At 35.7% G+C, this 17,231-nt stretch overlaps 1 protein-coding gene across 1 annotated transcript in view; it reads left to right on the forward strand.

Annotated features, from left to right (window-relative positions):
* The first annotated feature begins 2,646 nt into the window (after positions 1-2,646).
* LOC101422170 (zinc finger protein 596-like) overlaps positions 2,647-17,231 on the forward strand; it is a 39,451-nt gene continuing 24,866 nt past the window's right edge. The window contains exon 1 of the mRNA XM_004481215.4: positions 2,647-2,778. The gene's annotated coding sequence lies outside the window, so the exon portion shown is untranslated. The remainder of the gene's footprint in view (positions 2,779-17,231) is intronic.

Raw genomic sequence — 17,231 nt, forward strand, 5'->3', positions numbered from 1 at the left:
AATTTCAGATCTCAGCTTCCATGGTTTTCCTCTTAAAGCTGTTTCTCTTTCAGTCTCTCCTGTCCATGTCCTTTTTATTCCAGGCTGACAGTGGTTTTGTTCGTACAGCTCTCTGAAATGCCTTGTTGGTTTGGCATGCAAGAAGCAGGGGTCCAAGCCATCGGACAGTAAGACTTTCCACAAGCCTTTCTGACATAATTGCATCTTCCATCCTGATTTACAAGTTCCAAGTTTGGTTAAGTCCTCAAATGTGACACTTTCATCTGGGAGCTTGATTTCCAAAGGCTTGGAAGTTCCAGAATCAGCTTCTGTTTTCTTTTTGCCAGTTTAGTCCTTAGCTTATCTCTCTCATCTAGTGTTTTACTATAAGCTGCAAGCAGAAGTCAAGCCACATTCTCTGGGTTTACTTTGCGAAGTTTTTCAGCTAAATGCCCAGGCTCACCATTTTCAAATTCTGCCTTCCATAAAACACCAGGAGCTAACCTTGCTAAATTCTCTGCAACTTTAAAACACGGATCACTTTTCCTCCAGTTTCCAATAATAGTTTCATCATTTACTTCTAAGGCATTATAAAAAGTCTTTTTAGCATCCGTATTGCTATGGATAGTCTCTTGAAAGTGATCTAGGCCATTTCCATCAAGCATTTCATAATTCCTCCAAACAATACCCCTTACCCATTTATAAAACCATTCCAGCATTTCAGTAATTGCAAAGGCACTTCCCCACTCCTAGGTACCAAGTTCTGTATTAGTCAGCCAAAGGGGTGCTGATGCAAAATACCAGAAATTGGTTAGTTTTTATAAAGAGTCTTTATTTGGAGTAGGAGTTTACAGATACCAGGCCATAAAGCATAAGTTACTTCCCTCACCGAAGTCTATTTGGAGCAAGAAAGCTGCCGACGTCTGTGAGGGTTCAGGCTTCCTGGGTTCCTAAGTTCCTGGGACTTGCTTTACTCTGGCTTCAAGCCTCCTTTCTTCCTTTGGCTGGCTTCTCTTTCCTCTGTGTGCTGACTTCCCAGGGCTCCAGTTTAAGGCTCCAGCCTTAAACTCCAATATCAGAACTCCAACATTAAAAGCCCTCAACTCTGTTCTTTGCCATGCCTTTTATCTGTGAATACCCACCCACCAACTCAATCATGCCCAGGTACAGATCAGATTACAAGCATAATCCAATATTTCTTTTTGGAATTCATCAATTATATCAAACTGCTACACCCACTACTAGGAATATAAACAGAAAGTATGAAAGCAAGGATAATAACAGATATTTGCACACCCATCTTCATAGGGGCATTACTCATAATTGCTGAAAGATGGAAACAACCTAAGTACACATTAACTGATGAATAGATAAACAAAATGTTGTGTGTGTGTATATATATATATATATAATTCAGGTATAAGAAGAAATGAAATCAGGATGAATATGACAAGATGGGTGAAATTTGAGGATATTATGTTGAGTACAATAAGATGGAAACAAAAGAATAAATATTCCATGTTCACACTGATATGAACTAAATACAGTTAGTAAGCTTATGGAGTTACACTATAGAGTATGTGTTAGCAGGAGAAAGAATGTTGATCAAGAAGGGGGAAGATATTGAATGTATGTAGAATGTTTAATAAGGTCAATTGTAAATATATGGTAATGGATAGAGTTGATAACACATTATGATGAGTATTACACATACTGCTTATTTATAAATGGGATTGTGCTTGAAAAACGTAGTGTAGGAAGGTTCATGTTAATTGAAAGACAGCTATAGGATAGTCTATGGGGTGGATAACAGTGATTTTGGTGGTACATGAGGATTGTGGTTAAGAATATAAATACAAAAATTTTTTCAAATATAAGGTACTAAGAATTTGGTGATAAATAGGAAAAATACAACTAATATAATTTGTAACTGTAGTTACCAATAATATTGTAATATTTTTGTAGGACAGGCAAAGGAGGTACTAGATCAATGCTAAAGGTAAAAAAAATTATGGGTTTACTTTTATGAGATGTGAACAGGATTAAACATGTTTTCTTCATTTTCTTCATTAAGAAGGGGACAGTCATGTCATTTAACCAATCTCTGCTGATTTATGAATCTTTCTGAACACAGGAGACACAATTGAGTTAGTTTTTAGAATTAAATAAGATAAATGTAATTGGACAGAATTTTTAGATTAATTCCTCAATAATTCGTTAAGCTGCCTCTTGTTTATTATTTTGTTTTTTGAAGTTGAGTTACAGATAGAAAAAAATCAGTGAGGGTGTAGATGTAGCTCCAGTGATTGAGCACCTATTTCCCATGTACAAGTCCTGGGTTCAATCTCTGGAATTGTCTAAAAACAAGACAAAGAAATGGAAAAAAACAACTCTATTTGGGGAGCAGATATAGCTCAGTATTTGAGTGACTGCTTCCCTTGTAAGAGGTCCTGAGTTCAATCTCTGGTACCTTTTGAATACAAATCCATGTTTAGTAGCAATGCTTCAGCATGTGTTCATCAATTTAACAAATGTACCACACTAGTGAGGGATGTTAATGTGGAAAAGTTTGACAGGGGTAATGCGTGGGGCATATGGAATTCAGTTCTATTTTTTTATGCATCTTCTCTGTAATTTAAAGCTTCTTTAAAAAAAAAAAATCAATGGTGGGTGGGTGACGTCATCAACACAGCGACGGAAGCCATGCCCTGTAAAAAACTCCCCAGGCACTCGGAAGGGTGGTAGAGACTGGCGAAGGACTCCACAAATCCTGAATTGAAGAAAAGAGAAATATATCAGGTAGGAAACCATCCATGACCTACGGCCCCTTCCCTTGCATCTCAGTGGGTCCCGTGCAGAGCTCCGGAGTTCTGCAGAGGCAGCGCGGAGCCTGGATTCCTCTCCCCGGGAAAACAGATTTTAGAGGCGTTCACAGCAATGAGTCAGACCCCACATATATCCAGGCACAGTGACCCAGTGCTGAAAGCAAGCTGCTGAGGAGTGCTGAAAACAAAAGGACCCTTCTTTGGGGGTGGGTGGGTGGAGAGGAAAACCGCAGCAGAATGGCTGTGGCTGTGGGGTGCACTCACTCACTCAATCCAGTTACCGTTGGTGGAATTCCCTCAATGCAGGATGGACTCTTCTGGGGGCCCCACCTTTCTGGAATGACCCTGTCTGACTCTCAGAGGCAGGATACCCTAGTAAGGAAGAAACCTTTGGCAGAAAAGCCTCATAGAGAAAAATGGATGGGGAGGGTTGAACTGAACTGCTGCTAGACTGGAGAGTCCCAGAAATGAAAAGTGTAAGGAAAATGGGGCACTGAGTGAGGAAAAGAATTTAAACAAATCATAAGACCTGGGGACAAAATTCTGCACAAAAACAAACAAAACAGATCAAGATTCCTGGAGAAGGAAGAAAGGAAAGAACTTGGGAAGTTATAGCAGGTTGTTATGTTTCATGTTCTGGGGAAAGGAGCACTTACAAGAGGTAGAAACTAAGTTAAACTACAGTTTACTAATGTAGGGCTTTGCATGAAGGACTCCATCTAGGGCCCACTTCATTCATTTAACCATTTCCCCCAATTTGATTTGGCTCTCAGCCATTGATAGTTGTGATAAAAATTTAAGGTGTTGAGCCCATTTTCATTTACTGCCTGAGGTCTTGGAGTAGTGCATGCAAATTTTCATAATGGGCTCATGGATGGTCATGATGTCAGTTTTCCATGGTCATCATTTTTATGTCGTCCTAGACATTAAGAGTTCATTTGCTGGATCACGTGACTGGAGACACATTGAAAACCCTTGAGAGAAAACAGTGCACCAGGGAGCCAGGGAGACTATAATGTGTACAGTGAGTGATAAAAGGCCCAAATGCCAACATTTCAGTATACTCTTAAGCCCAGGTCCCATGATTTGGCCCAACTGAAATCAAAGTGATCAAATCAGGGCCTTGAGGAAGGTCTTACTTGTTTAAACTAAGTGATTTATTTAATTATTTTATGCAATTGTGTCTCAATTTACCCATAAGTGTGTACCTAAGTACAACAGATGGTGTTGGCAATTGTAAAAATGCCTCCTTGTTCAGCTAATAAGTAACACATTTAGATAATAAATCTAATGACTTGCTGTGCAGCTATAGGTCTAACAGTAGATTCTGCAATTTCCCCTATTATGATTGGTAAATATTTAATCCTGTTTTCATCTGGGTAGCAGCAAAATGCCAAAAGAGGCAAACTGAGTATCATTAACTCCCTGGGTAAATCCTGTTTTGCCTGATACTGTAGATTGAGGGGGGTAGTCCACTGAGAAGTTTCAGATTTATTATAAATTCCTAAGGAACTGTGAGGAGACCAAGTGCATATTGCCCAGATATTTATCAGCTATTAAAGTAATTTACTGCCCAAGCAAATATCTGTTAAAATTTCCACAATAAGAATATGCCTGGCAGAACAATGTAATAAAATCAAGGTGATGTTTATAGATTCATTACTAGGAATACTATCATTTGTAGTTTGTGGAGGCATGTGGGCTATTATAATAATTTTTCAAAGCTCTTCTTTGATATCTTCATAATTCCCTCAACAAGTTGTGTCGATAGTGTGGATGAAAGTGAGCAAAACCAGGTTCTTTCCTTCCAATACACTTTAGAGATGAATTCCTTAGACACTGGGTTCCAAGTAAGAAAGTTCATTTGTGAGGCTAGCAAACAGATCATTGGTCTAGTAAGGGCCCAAAAATCTGTCTCCTTGATTTTGAGGAGTTTATGCTTTCTTCTGGATTCAAACAGGAGAAGGTGGAGTGCTTACAATTACAATAGTAAATATGCACAAGCCTAGTTTTCAAATAACCATAAATAAATGTAAGTTTAGTCTAGAATAAATAGCACAAAGCAGGTATTCACAAGGTTGAGCTTAGTTCTGAAATAACCACAGACAACGGTAAGGTCACAATAGTAAGTATACACAAGGAAGAGTCTACTTTGAAATAACCATAAAGAAAGGTGAGGAAAGGCATCTATAAAACTTTCGTTAATTCTTAATTCTTCCTTGCAAGGTTCCACATCTAAGAAAGCTTAAAGCCAAGGAAAGAAGACCTTGGGTCTAGTATTCACATTTGCTATGAAAGAAATGGTGCAGTTTGGTGATCCAAAGAGACTGAAGCATTTGGGATAAGAAATAAATTTTTTATGGGTAGAACAATGGGTCCCTTGTAGTATGCATAGTTTAGGGTTTATGGTGACAATTCCAATAAAAATTCCAACAGTCCATAAGGTTACCTTCCTTTGAAATTGTCCTGGGAAAAGCAGGCAATGGCATTGTCTTTCTAAGCCAGTACAAGGAGAAAGCATTGAAAAATATAAAGATTTTATGCATTATAAGTATTAGTAAAGTAGAAGCTATGTGAGGACTTGCTTATATTAGGACTTGATCTGTCACCTTAGGAATAACTGGTCTAATTTGTGACATTATCTACTTCCCTTTCTGGCTAGTTTGTGTTTTAAGCCTCCATAATCAGTCCAGGAATCTGATGGAAATTTTTTTAATTGAGTAATGTGGACAAATGGCTCAATACCCTATAATTAAGTTGTATTATCAGAAGTTAGGAGAACTTGGCAGGGTTCCTCTTAATGAGAATCTAGGGCTGTCTTTTGTCTATGTCATTTCCAGTAGATCCATTATCCTGGTGACAGATTTATGATTAATGGAGTGCCTGTCATGTGGGACAGGACAGGTGACCTTTATTTGTGGAAGATAATCTTTGGCATAATGTATTAAGGATGGTCATGGTGTGACAATAAGTGATCAGCTCTCAACTTATTCCCAGAGATGAGTCTACCAGGAGCTACTTCATATATGGAAAATTTGTATTTCCTAAAAGAAATACTATAAATAAACAGATGGCCAGAGTTAAAATTTTGAACCAGGAAAGTTAATTTAGACAGGTATAGTTTAAGCTTATAATTATAATTGTTTAGTAGTGGCTGTTTTTGTATGAAAATATACACTGAATATTACAAAATATTCAGCCTCAGTTCATATTGTATGAATCTTTATCTTAATGATGCCAACAGTAGATAGGAATAAAATGGCAGAAAGGAGATAATTTACTTGTCCACAATTTTCAGCTGGCATAGCAGAAGTGAGGGACACTTTTTGCTTCCATAGCATGCTGAAATCACTCTAGATGTTACCAGAATTTCTTTCTGATAGAAATAGGCTTGGGTAAGACTACAGAGTTCATCCTTTTTGGTGGAAGAAAATAGAAGGCTACCTTATTCAATCAGTATGTGGTATAGACTATTTGGGATATACCGTGAAAATTTCTAGCATAAGACTCATTAACAAATAGGATGACGTCTGGGTTGGTGATAAAGAATACATATGGAATCATTAATTTTGAAAATACCAGTTTAAACTCATGGGATGCCCCCTCTTTGGATAAAGGTAGCAGAGTGGCAGGATTAAGCACATTGCAGCATTTTAGGTAAAGGTTAAGAGGTGAAGTAGAAAGCTCTCATAAGAAGTCAGTTTTCTGGAGGAAAAATGCTAGATCAACTCAGAGTTAAGTTTGCAGAGGCCTTAACAAATTTGGCAATTTCTGCTGAAACTGCACAGAATCTGGGTAAGCACAAGCAGCTGCATCAAGTTGTGGGCTCTAATATGCCACAGATTTGAAGTTTCTCTGTGTTCTCAAATTAACATCCCTAAGACTTTGTTATATAACCATTTACTCCAATTTAGTTAACAAGGAGAACTGATTCTGAGTGAACCTATGAAAATAATTAAAGTACCATAAATTTAAGAATATTCAGAGTTTTCAAATTCTGGAGGGGTCAGGTATGGAGATAAAGCTGAATGCTTTATGAATTATAGATAGCTTAATTTAGTAAGGCTTGTATCTACAAAAGAGAACAATAAAATATTAACAGTGATACAAAGAAAACTATGAACATTCTATATCACTTCATTTAGCCCTAAGTAATTAACCTGTGTTTCACTATATCTTCTGTTATCAATCTCATGAACCTATCAGCTTATTCATTAGAATTCTGTACATCTTGAATCGTATGGTATGTTCTCAAAGTTATTTAAGGAATGTCATGAGAAGTGGTGCCTCAGAGAACTTGGCATAGACCTTCCCTAAGATCTCTGAGAGAGAAAGCATTTTATGTTGAAGATGAAGCACACTGGCCTATAGCTGATTGCATGTTTTTTTCAGGGAAGCATCAGAATAAAAACCAATATGTAGATGATAGAGAACTTTAAAATGTCCATTATTAACTTACAGCTATCTTAAAAAAGTGAACAATCAGATGAGAGGTCACAAAACATTATTTCAAGAATAACTGAACTTATGATTAATTTTATTGTCTAATATCAGACTTATCAGTACTTGGAAAACTCATGGACAGTGAGTGAGGATATTGATAAGTCTCTAAGAACTTTATATAATTTCTGAAATGTTTATATTAATAACAATTTATCCTATAAACAACAAAAAGTTACAAAATCCGTTTTCAATTTGATAACACTTCCTATGCGACTGAAAACACATCAAATAAAACTACTTTATCACCTCTTTTACAATGTGAAAGAAAAAAAGCCTTTGTGATTTTCCCAAGGGCCCTCTGAAATCTCAATGAGAGTTTGAGATCAAGAAGATATTAGTTTACATTGTAGTTTACACTCACCTCCATTACATTCAGTGGGTTATCGCAGGATATACAGTGTCCAGCATCTGTCCCTGCGACATCATTCAGGACAACTCCAAGTCCCAAGATGCCCCCACATCATACTTCCCTTTTTCCCTCCCTGCCCTCAGCTACTCCCATGACCATTTTCTCCACATCGATCCTACAATTTCTTGCATTACTAGTCACAACAGTTCAGCAGTGCTCCAGAATGTATTCAAAACCAAATGCAGTGAGTGTGCCACAGGGATGAAAGAGGTTGTTGATGGAGGAGGAGTGGGGTGGGGGGGCATGTGGGGTATATGGGAGCCTCTTATATTTTTTAATATAACATTTTTTGTGACCTATGTTATCTTTAAAAAATACAATAAAAATTTAAAAAGATTAAAAACATGAAAAAGAAGAAAGAGAAAAGAGCCCTTCTTAGCAATATTTTTAAAAGACAGTAACCTATTTACTAAGAATTTTTTATATAATGTACTAAATAAGTTATATTTTTAATCATCTAAAGATCTAACAAAAAATAAAATTTACCATTTTTCTCAAAAAAAAGATATTTATGGCTCAATTTTTAGATGAAAACTATCAAAAGTTGTCAATTTTTAACATTTTGTTAAATAGAATCATGGGAAATCGTGAAATAATAGTTCCTTAATGAAAGTGACAATAAAATGTTTAAAAAAATAGAGGAGATAGCACAATGGTAAAAAAAATGCTTTATTTCAAAAGTGAGAAGATGCTCTGTAAAACAAATAAAGGATGATTATATAAAGGATATAAAGTTCAGGAGATTTTTCTGATAAATTACAGAATTTTTCCCACTAATCTGGTTACTCAGATGTTTTAGAAAAAACATTTTATTAATTCTTACTAATAAAAGAATAATCCAAGGATAATTTTTTTATTGTAGGGGAAAGAAAATAAAATACTAGTTTTGCATGAAGATCTATCTGATAAGAAAACTCTTAAAAATCTTATACAACTATCAGATCTTAACCATTCTTGACACTGACAGATGAAACCACTTTTCTGAAAATGTACAACTTTCTACACCTATTCAGGATTGTCCTACATATTCCTATTTTTCATTCTGTAACATGTCATTTTTTAAGACAAAACTATTTTCCATTCCCTTAACAAAACACATCCTGCATAAATTGCATATTTATCAAAAATTTTTTTGTAAAGTGTCTTCAACATCTTTCAAAACTCAATTTACAAGCTTCAAAACTCAATTTTCATATTCTCAGCAAAAAAGATTAACCCACTAACATTTGGACTGACAGCTAGTGAGATCAGAAAGCACAAACAAAAATAGTGGAGCATAGATCTGAAAGGGATTCATCTATGGACCTTGGAGATGGTGGGGAGAAAAGAAAACACAAAGCATTCAGCAGAAACTTTTATCTGTCTTTCTCTTTGTCTCAACAGTCATTGGCAGTCATGTTTGGATCCTCTCCTTATAGCCAAATCTGAAAAAATAAAAAAAAAAACTAAACAAGGAAATTAATTGGATGAATCTCATAGCTTTTTTTTTTTTAAAGATTTATTTTATTTATTTATTTCTCTTTCCTTCCTCCCCACCCCGGTTGTCTGTTCTCTCTGTCTATTTTGCTGCATCTTCTTTGTTCGCCTCTGTTGTTGTCAGCGGCACTCTCATAGCTTTTTAAAGCAATTCTTGAACCGAAAACCATGCAATCTCCAAAATGGAAGGCTGCTTAGAAGAGTGAGAGCAAGATGCACCTATAGCTAGGACTAGGTCATCTTAAAGAAAATATTCTTACTGATTGACACAAGATAGTTTTCCTTACTTGACTTAACCTTGACTTATAGGAGCAGTTGAGTTATGATTGGTTGTTTTCAGGATTCAGGTTCTGGGATAGGAGCACTTACAGAGACAGGAACTTAGTTAAGCTTTGGTTTGCTGGTGTGGGGCTTAGAATGAGGGACTCAGGCCTATATAACTTATATATCATCTTCATCTTTTGACAATAACAATAAATGATTTCCACAGTGATTCAATAAAGTATGTAATACAGTACCACATCCTGAAAATTCTGCCTTTAAAGAGCTCATGGGCCCACCATGTAAGTGTTTCATAAAGTAGGATGAAGGAAAACCTCAAAAATTTGAAAGGGATAAACAATACTTCCTATTCAGAAGGATATAAAGCCAGAAAATAATGACAAACATGGAAAATATAATCAAGGTTACTCATAAACACTGAGCTGCATAGGCTCCCCTGAATGGTTTTTTTTTTATTTGGTTCCTTTTGTTATTTGATATTTTTAGGAGGTGCTGGGGCACAGACCCAGGTCTCCCATGTGGGAAGGAGGTGCGCAACCATTTGAGCCACTTCCAATCCTCATTAATAATTTTTTTTGCTTGTACTACAAGAAATATTCCAGGTCCTGGAGACGCATTAGGGATCATAACACACTTGTTATCTTTAAATAAAAAGCTAGAATTCTCTGAAATAAACCTGGAAAAAATAAATGGAAGATGAATAAAATAAATATGGGCATTTCAACAGTCTTAGGGATGTGACAAAAATTTAACAGTTTACTGGGATGCAGAATGAAGGGTGGGAGTGCTGAGGTAGAAGTTACATAGTATTCTCTAGAACAGGATAAAATGTTAGTAATTATCTGAAAGTGTATTGGAAGCCAATTTTATAATTGTTTTGATAAGAGGAAAATATGTAAAGATAGTACATAACACAGTGCAAGACATAATTTTTATTGCCATTTCATTCACAATTGAATTGTGCAAATATTTGAGAGGAATTCAAGAGTTTTCTTTTAATTTGCCATTTTTATTTTATTTTCTATGAATATGTATCATTTATGCATGAAAAAATATGACAAAATAAATGTTCATTAACATTTAGAACTATTAATGTTATATTCACATAAATACATTAAAATATATGTTTTATATTTCAGAAAATTAGATTTCTTTGAATAAAGTGTCATGCACTTTCTGTACTTGACAGTACCTGTACATTTTTTATTGAGGTGAAATTCATATAACATAAAATTAACCATTTTAAAAGTACAATCAGTGACATGTAGTACATTCACCATATTGTATATCAGCTATATCTAATTTCAAAACATTTTTATCAACTCCAAAGGGAACCTCATACACAAAAGGAGTTATTCCACATTCCCCACTCCCCTCACTCACTGTCAACCATTAATCATCACTCTCTCTCAGGTGATTTGCCTATTATGGATAGTGCATAAAAATGGAATCTTTTAAAAATGTGACCTTTGTATCTGATTTAAGTTTTGAAAACAATTAGCATGTTTTCAAGTCTTTTCCATGTGTTAGTTTATACCATTACTCTATTCCATTTTATGACTGAAAAAATGTCCAATGTATGTATATAAGACATTTTGGTTATCCATTCATTAGGTGAAAGCTATTTGGGTTGTTTCCACCTGTTATTGTAAATAGTGCTGATATGAATATTTGTATACAATTACTTGAATATTTTTCTTCAGTTTTGGGGGCTATATATCAAGGAACAGAATTACTAGATCATCAACTAATTCTGTGTATTGATGGATTATGTAAATATTTTCCTTAGTGGTTTTACCATTGTAAATCCCTACCAACCATGTATAAGGATTCCAGTTTCTCCACATCCTCACCAATAGTTATTTTAGATATTCAAGCAAGTATAACCATCCCAGCAGGTTTGAAGTGCTATCACATTGGGATATTGATTTGCATATCCCTAATGACTAAACATGTTGAGCATCATATCATGTGCTTGTTAGCAAATTTCATGTATTCCTTGAAGAAATTCAAATTCTTTGTCCATTTTTAATTAGATTATTTGTCTTTATGTTAAATGGTAAGGGATTTTTAAAATATACATTCTGGATATTAGGCACATCTCAGATATATAACTGGAAAGTATTTTTTCTCGTTCTATAGGTTATCTGTTCACTTTCTTTAGAGGGTCCTTTGATGAAAAAGTTTTTAGTTTTTGTGAACTATAATTTGTCTATTTTTTCTTTTGATTCTAGTGATTTTAATGTTATGTCAAGCATCAATTGCCACATTCAAAGTAATGAAGAATCACTACTGTATTTATTAGTGGTATAGTTTTGCTTTTACATTTACCTCCCTATACAACTTAATTTTTTATAAATATTGTCAGGTAAGGATCAAAATTCGTGCTTTGCATGTGCTTATCCAGTTGTTCCACCACCATATGGTGAAGACACTGTTCTTTCCTTAGTACGAGACTTGGTGACATGTTTGTTGAAAACTGACCATAGATATATTGGTTTATTTTTGAAGTATCAATTCCATTGCATGGTTTTAGATATTTACATTTATGCCAGTATCACACTATTTGAATAACTGTAGATTTGTATTATGTTTTGAAATATAAAATTGGATATCTTCTAGTTTTGCTCTTTTCAGGTATAATTTTGTCTATTTAGTGTCTCTTTGTAATTCTCTGATTTTGAAGGTAAGCTCTTTTTAAAAAGAAATTAATTTTATTGGTACTTATTAATAAAGCATACAATTCATCCAGCATGTACAATCAATGGTATTTGTTATAATTACATAGTTGTGCATTCATCATATCAGTCATTATTAGAGCCTTTTCATTGAGAGGTTAAAAATTTCCTTGTTGATCTGTCTCTTTTTTGTTTGTTTGTTTATTATTATTACATTTATTTTTAAAAATGGGCTCTGAAATTTTGGTAGGCATTGCATTATAATCTCTAAATCTTCTGGTGGGAGAATAGCCACTTTAACTATATTAAACCTATTATTCCAGTCAATGGGATGTCTTTCCATTTATTTAGGTCCTCTTTAATCTCTTATTATAAAAATTTTTTTTAAATTTATTTTTATTTATTTTCCCCTCCCCCACCCCATTTCCCCCATTGTCTGCTCTCTGTGTTCGTTCACTGTCTGCTTGTATTCTCATTTGGTGGCTCTGGGAACTGATCCTGGGACCTTCCAGAGTGGGAGAGGGGCGAGTACTCTCTTGCGCCCCCCCCTCAGTTGCGTGTTCTACTACATCTTCTTATTTTTTCTCTTCTGTGTCTCTTGTTGTGTCATCTTGCTGTGCCAGCTCCATGCATCAGCCAGCACTCCTGTGCAGGACAACTTTCCCATATGGGGCAGCATTTCCACACAGGGTGGTACTCCTGCATGGGGTGGTGTTCCCATGTGGGCTGGCATTCCACGTGGGCCAGCTCACTGCATGGGTCAGCTTGCTGTCACCAGAGACCCTGGGCATTGAACCCTGGACTTCCTCTATGGTAGAAGGAAGCCCAATTGGTTGAGCCACATCTATTTCCCTCTTTAATTTCTTTGAACAATGTACTATAGATGTTAGTATACAAATCTTGCATACATGGATATAATCATTCCTAGCAATTATATTATTATTAATGCATCTGAAAATTAATTTTTCTTTATTTTTGTATTCCTCACAATTTGCCTAAATACTACTGACTTATGCACATTAATCTTTTAACCTGCAACCTTACTGCATTTATTTACTAGCTCTAATAAGGTGTGTGTTTGCATGAGTGTAGACATGTGTTTGTGTAGCTGTTATAGGTTTTTCTTCATGTAATTTCATGTCATCTCAGAATAGAGATAATTAAACTTCTTTTACTAAAATATGTTTTTATTAGAGAGTTTATGAAATTACAAAACAAATCATGAACATGTGTGGAATTCCCATACAACACTCCACCACACTTTCATGGAACATTTGTTATAAATTATGAGATAATGTCATCAGACTATTTCCACTAACTGGTGTATAGCATACATTTTGTATATTTTCCATCCCAGCCTATTATTAACACACTACAGCTTTTGCATTGATGCAAGATTATTACAGTATTGCTGCTAACAATAATTCACAGGTTTCATTAATTATATTTTCCCATGCTTCTCCATGTTCTTACCACCTTTCAATAATGAAGAACATTTGTTGTATTCATCCACCTCTGGGTTCACATTGTTTTTCAGTCCCTAGATTATTCTAGAGCTTTCTTTCGAGTCACGTTTACATCCCAAGACTACCCTTTCAACCACAACCCCATTTATAAACTAGCTACATTAGTTCTAATCACTATAATGTGTTATCATCAACTCTATCCATTTCTATATATTAACAATCCAGTTAATTAACACTTCCACATATATTAAACATCACTACTCATTCTCAGCTCTCCTTATGTTCTAATAACCTTTACTCTAGGTTTTAACTTCAAGCATTTATTCTTCATGTTTAATTCCTAAACACCATGCAATATTTGTCCCTTTGTGTGTGGCTCATTTCACTTAACATAATGTCTTCAAGATTAATCCATGTTATCATATGTGTCCCAATTGCATTTTTTCTTATAGCAGCATAGAATTCCATTGTATGTATATGCCACTTTTGTTTATCCAGTCATTGGTTGAAGGACATGTGTAGCTTCCATTTTTTGGCAGTTGTGAATAATGCCACTGTGAACATCAGTGTGCAAATGTCTGTCCACCTCACAGTTTCCAGTTCTTCTGGATATAATTCTAGTAGTAAAAATGCTAGGTTATATGGCAAATCTGTATTTAGCTTCCTGAGGAACCATCAATCTGTATTCCACAGATGCTGTACCATTTTACACTCCCATCAATAGTGAAGGAGTATTCCTGTTTCTTCATATCCTCTCCAGCACTTATTTTTTTTGGTTTTTAATAATAGCCGTTCTGTGTGGTGTGAGATGTGGTGTGAGATTTTTTTTTTTTTTTTAAGTTAAACACCCATATGAATTTATTAAATCCAGACTGTGTTAAAGGGCGGCGGTCTGGGAGGAAGGGGCAGGCAGGGGACGAGGAGCAAGATGATGGATGGTCGCGGGTGTCCCAGAGGGCGCCCCGACCCTCCCCTGCCTGGCTCACCTCCACCCCGGCAGCGCCGCGTCAGCTTCACCATGATTCTCGATGGTGCTGGGCTGGCGGGGAGAGGTGGCTAGAAACACAGAGGAACAGACAGACAGACGGCGCCTCCACGAACCATGTGCCCCGGCTGGCCCAGTCCCCTGACACCCAGTGCTGGGCCCTGGCCTGAGGAAGGCCTCCTGCCGCCCCGGCCTGATCTGTCCAGGGAAAGGGCGACAGGGAGGGGAGGTGGGGGGTGTCGCCCGGAGCCGGAGCAGACGAGGAGGACGAGGAGGATCATTCTTGTTTTGATCTGCATTTCCCTAATAGCTAGTGATACTGAACATTTTCTCATGTGCCCCTTGGAAAGTTATGTTTCCTCTTTGGAGAAATATCTAAGTCTATTGCACTTTTTCTGAGGTACTGTGGCTGGGAATTTAACCCAGGCCCTCATATGTTGGAAGCCAGCACTCAACCACTGATACACATCAGCCCCCTTAAGCTGGTTTCTTCATTTGTTTTGCTTGTGGTGTGTTTATTTTTTTAAGAGAGACCAGGAACTGAATCTAGGACCTCACATGTGGGAAGCAGATGCTCAACTGCTTGAGCTACATCCATTCCCCATTTACCAGTTTTTTAATTGGATGGCTTGCTCTTTTATTGAGATGTTTGATCTCTTATGTAGAATGGAAATGAAAACCTTATTGGATATGTGGTTTCCAAATATTTTTTCCATCAAGTGGGCTATTTCACCTTCTTGGCAAAGTCTTTGAATCACTAAATGTTTAAGTTTGAGGAGGTCCCATTTATCCTGTTTTCTTTTATTACTCATGCTTTCAGTGTAAGGTTAAAGAATTCACCACCTACCCCCAAGTCTTAAAGATATTTTCCTACATTTTCTTCTACGAGTTTTATGGTTCTTTCTTTTATATTTGGGTCTTTGATTCATTTTGAATTATTTTTTTGTATAAGGTGTGGGAGAGGGGTCCACTTTCTTTCTTTTGGCTATGGATAACCAGTCCTCCCAACACCATTTGTTGAATAGACTATTCTGCTTCAGCTGAGTGTGTTTGAAAATTGTCCAAAATCACTTGACTGTGGATGTGTCTGTTTCTCAACCAACCATTTGGTTGCAATTTGTCTGTGTGTCTGTCTTCATGCTAGTGCCATGCTGTTTTTTAAATCACTGTAGCTGGGTAATATGATTCAAAGTCCAGAGGTGAAAGTACTCCAACTTTGCTTTTCCTTTTTAAGATATTTCTGGCTATTAGAGACCCCTTACTTTAAAAAATAAATTTGATAAATGTATTTTCATTTGGTTTACAAAATACTGGTGGAATTTTTATTGGGATTGCATTGAATCTGTATATCATTTTGGGTAGAATTGACATCTAAAATATACTTAGTTTTCCAATCATTGAGCATAGAAAGTTCTTCCAATTATTTAGATCTTTTTAAAATTTCTTTGGCAATGTATTGTAGTTTTCTGAATATGTGTGCTCTGCATTCATGGTTAAGTTTATTCCTAAACATTTGATTCTTTTATTTGTTATTGTAAATGGTAATATTTCCTTAATTCCTTCTCAGATTGTGCTCTCATTTATAGAAATGCCATTTATTTTTGCTTAATGATCTTGTATCCATTTGCTCTACTGAAATTGTTATTAGCTCTAGCAGCTTTGTTGTAGATTTTTCAGTACTTCCTAGGTAAAGGTTCATATCATATGCAAATAGCAAAAGTTTTACTACTTCCCTTCCAATTTGGATACTTTTTATTTCTTTTTCTTGCCTGATTGCTATACTTAGAATATGTAGCACTGTATTGAACAACAGTGGTGACATTAGGCATCTTTGTCTTGTTCATGATCTCAAGGGGAAAGCTTTTCAGTCTTTCACCATTAAGTACAATGTTAGCCATGGGTTTTCATAAATGACCTTTATCATGTTGAGAAAGGTTCCTTCAATTCCTAACTTTTGAAGTATTTTTATCAAGAAAGGATGCAGTATTTAGTCAAATGCCTTTTCTGCATCAATCAATAGGATCATGTGATTTTTCTTCTTTGATTATTAATTGGGTGTATTCGACTGATTGATTTTCTTGTGTTGAACTGCATCATGCTTGCATACCTGGTATAAAGCTTACTTAATCATGATGACTAATTCTTTTAGTATGTTATTGTATTCAATTAGTAAGTATTTTGTTGAGGATTTTTGCATCCATGTTCTTCAAGGAAATGGGTTTGTAATTCTATTTTTGTAATGTGCTTATCTGGCTATGGTATTAGGATGATACTGACCTCATAGAGTGAGTTCAGTAGCCTTTCTTATTCAGTTTTTTGGAAAAGCTTGAGTAAGGTTGGTTTTAAATCTTTGAATTCTTAGTAGAACTCACCTTTGAAACCATCTGATCCTGGGCTTTTATTTTCAGGAGTTGTTTGATGATTTCTTCAATCTCTTATGATCAGTGTGTTTAGGTCTACTGTTTCTTTAGCTTCAGTGTATTTGTTCATACATTTCTAGGAATTTCTCTATTTCATCTGTATTGTCTAGTTGTTGGCATACAGTTGTTCATTGTATACTCTTTTTTTTTTTTAAAGATTTATTTATTTATTAATTCCCCCCCCCCTCCCCCAGTTGTCTGTTCTGTG

The sequence above is a fragment of the Dasypus novemcinctus genome (genome assembly GCF_030445035.2).
Source record: "Dasypus novemcinctus isolate mDasNov1 chromosome 8 unlocalized genomic scaffold, mDasNov1.1.hap2 SUPER_8_unloc_2, whole genome shotgun sequence".
Lineage (NCBI taxonomy): Eukaryota > Metazoa > Chordata > Mammalia > Cingulata > Dasypodidae > Dasypus > Dasypus novemcinctus.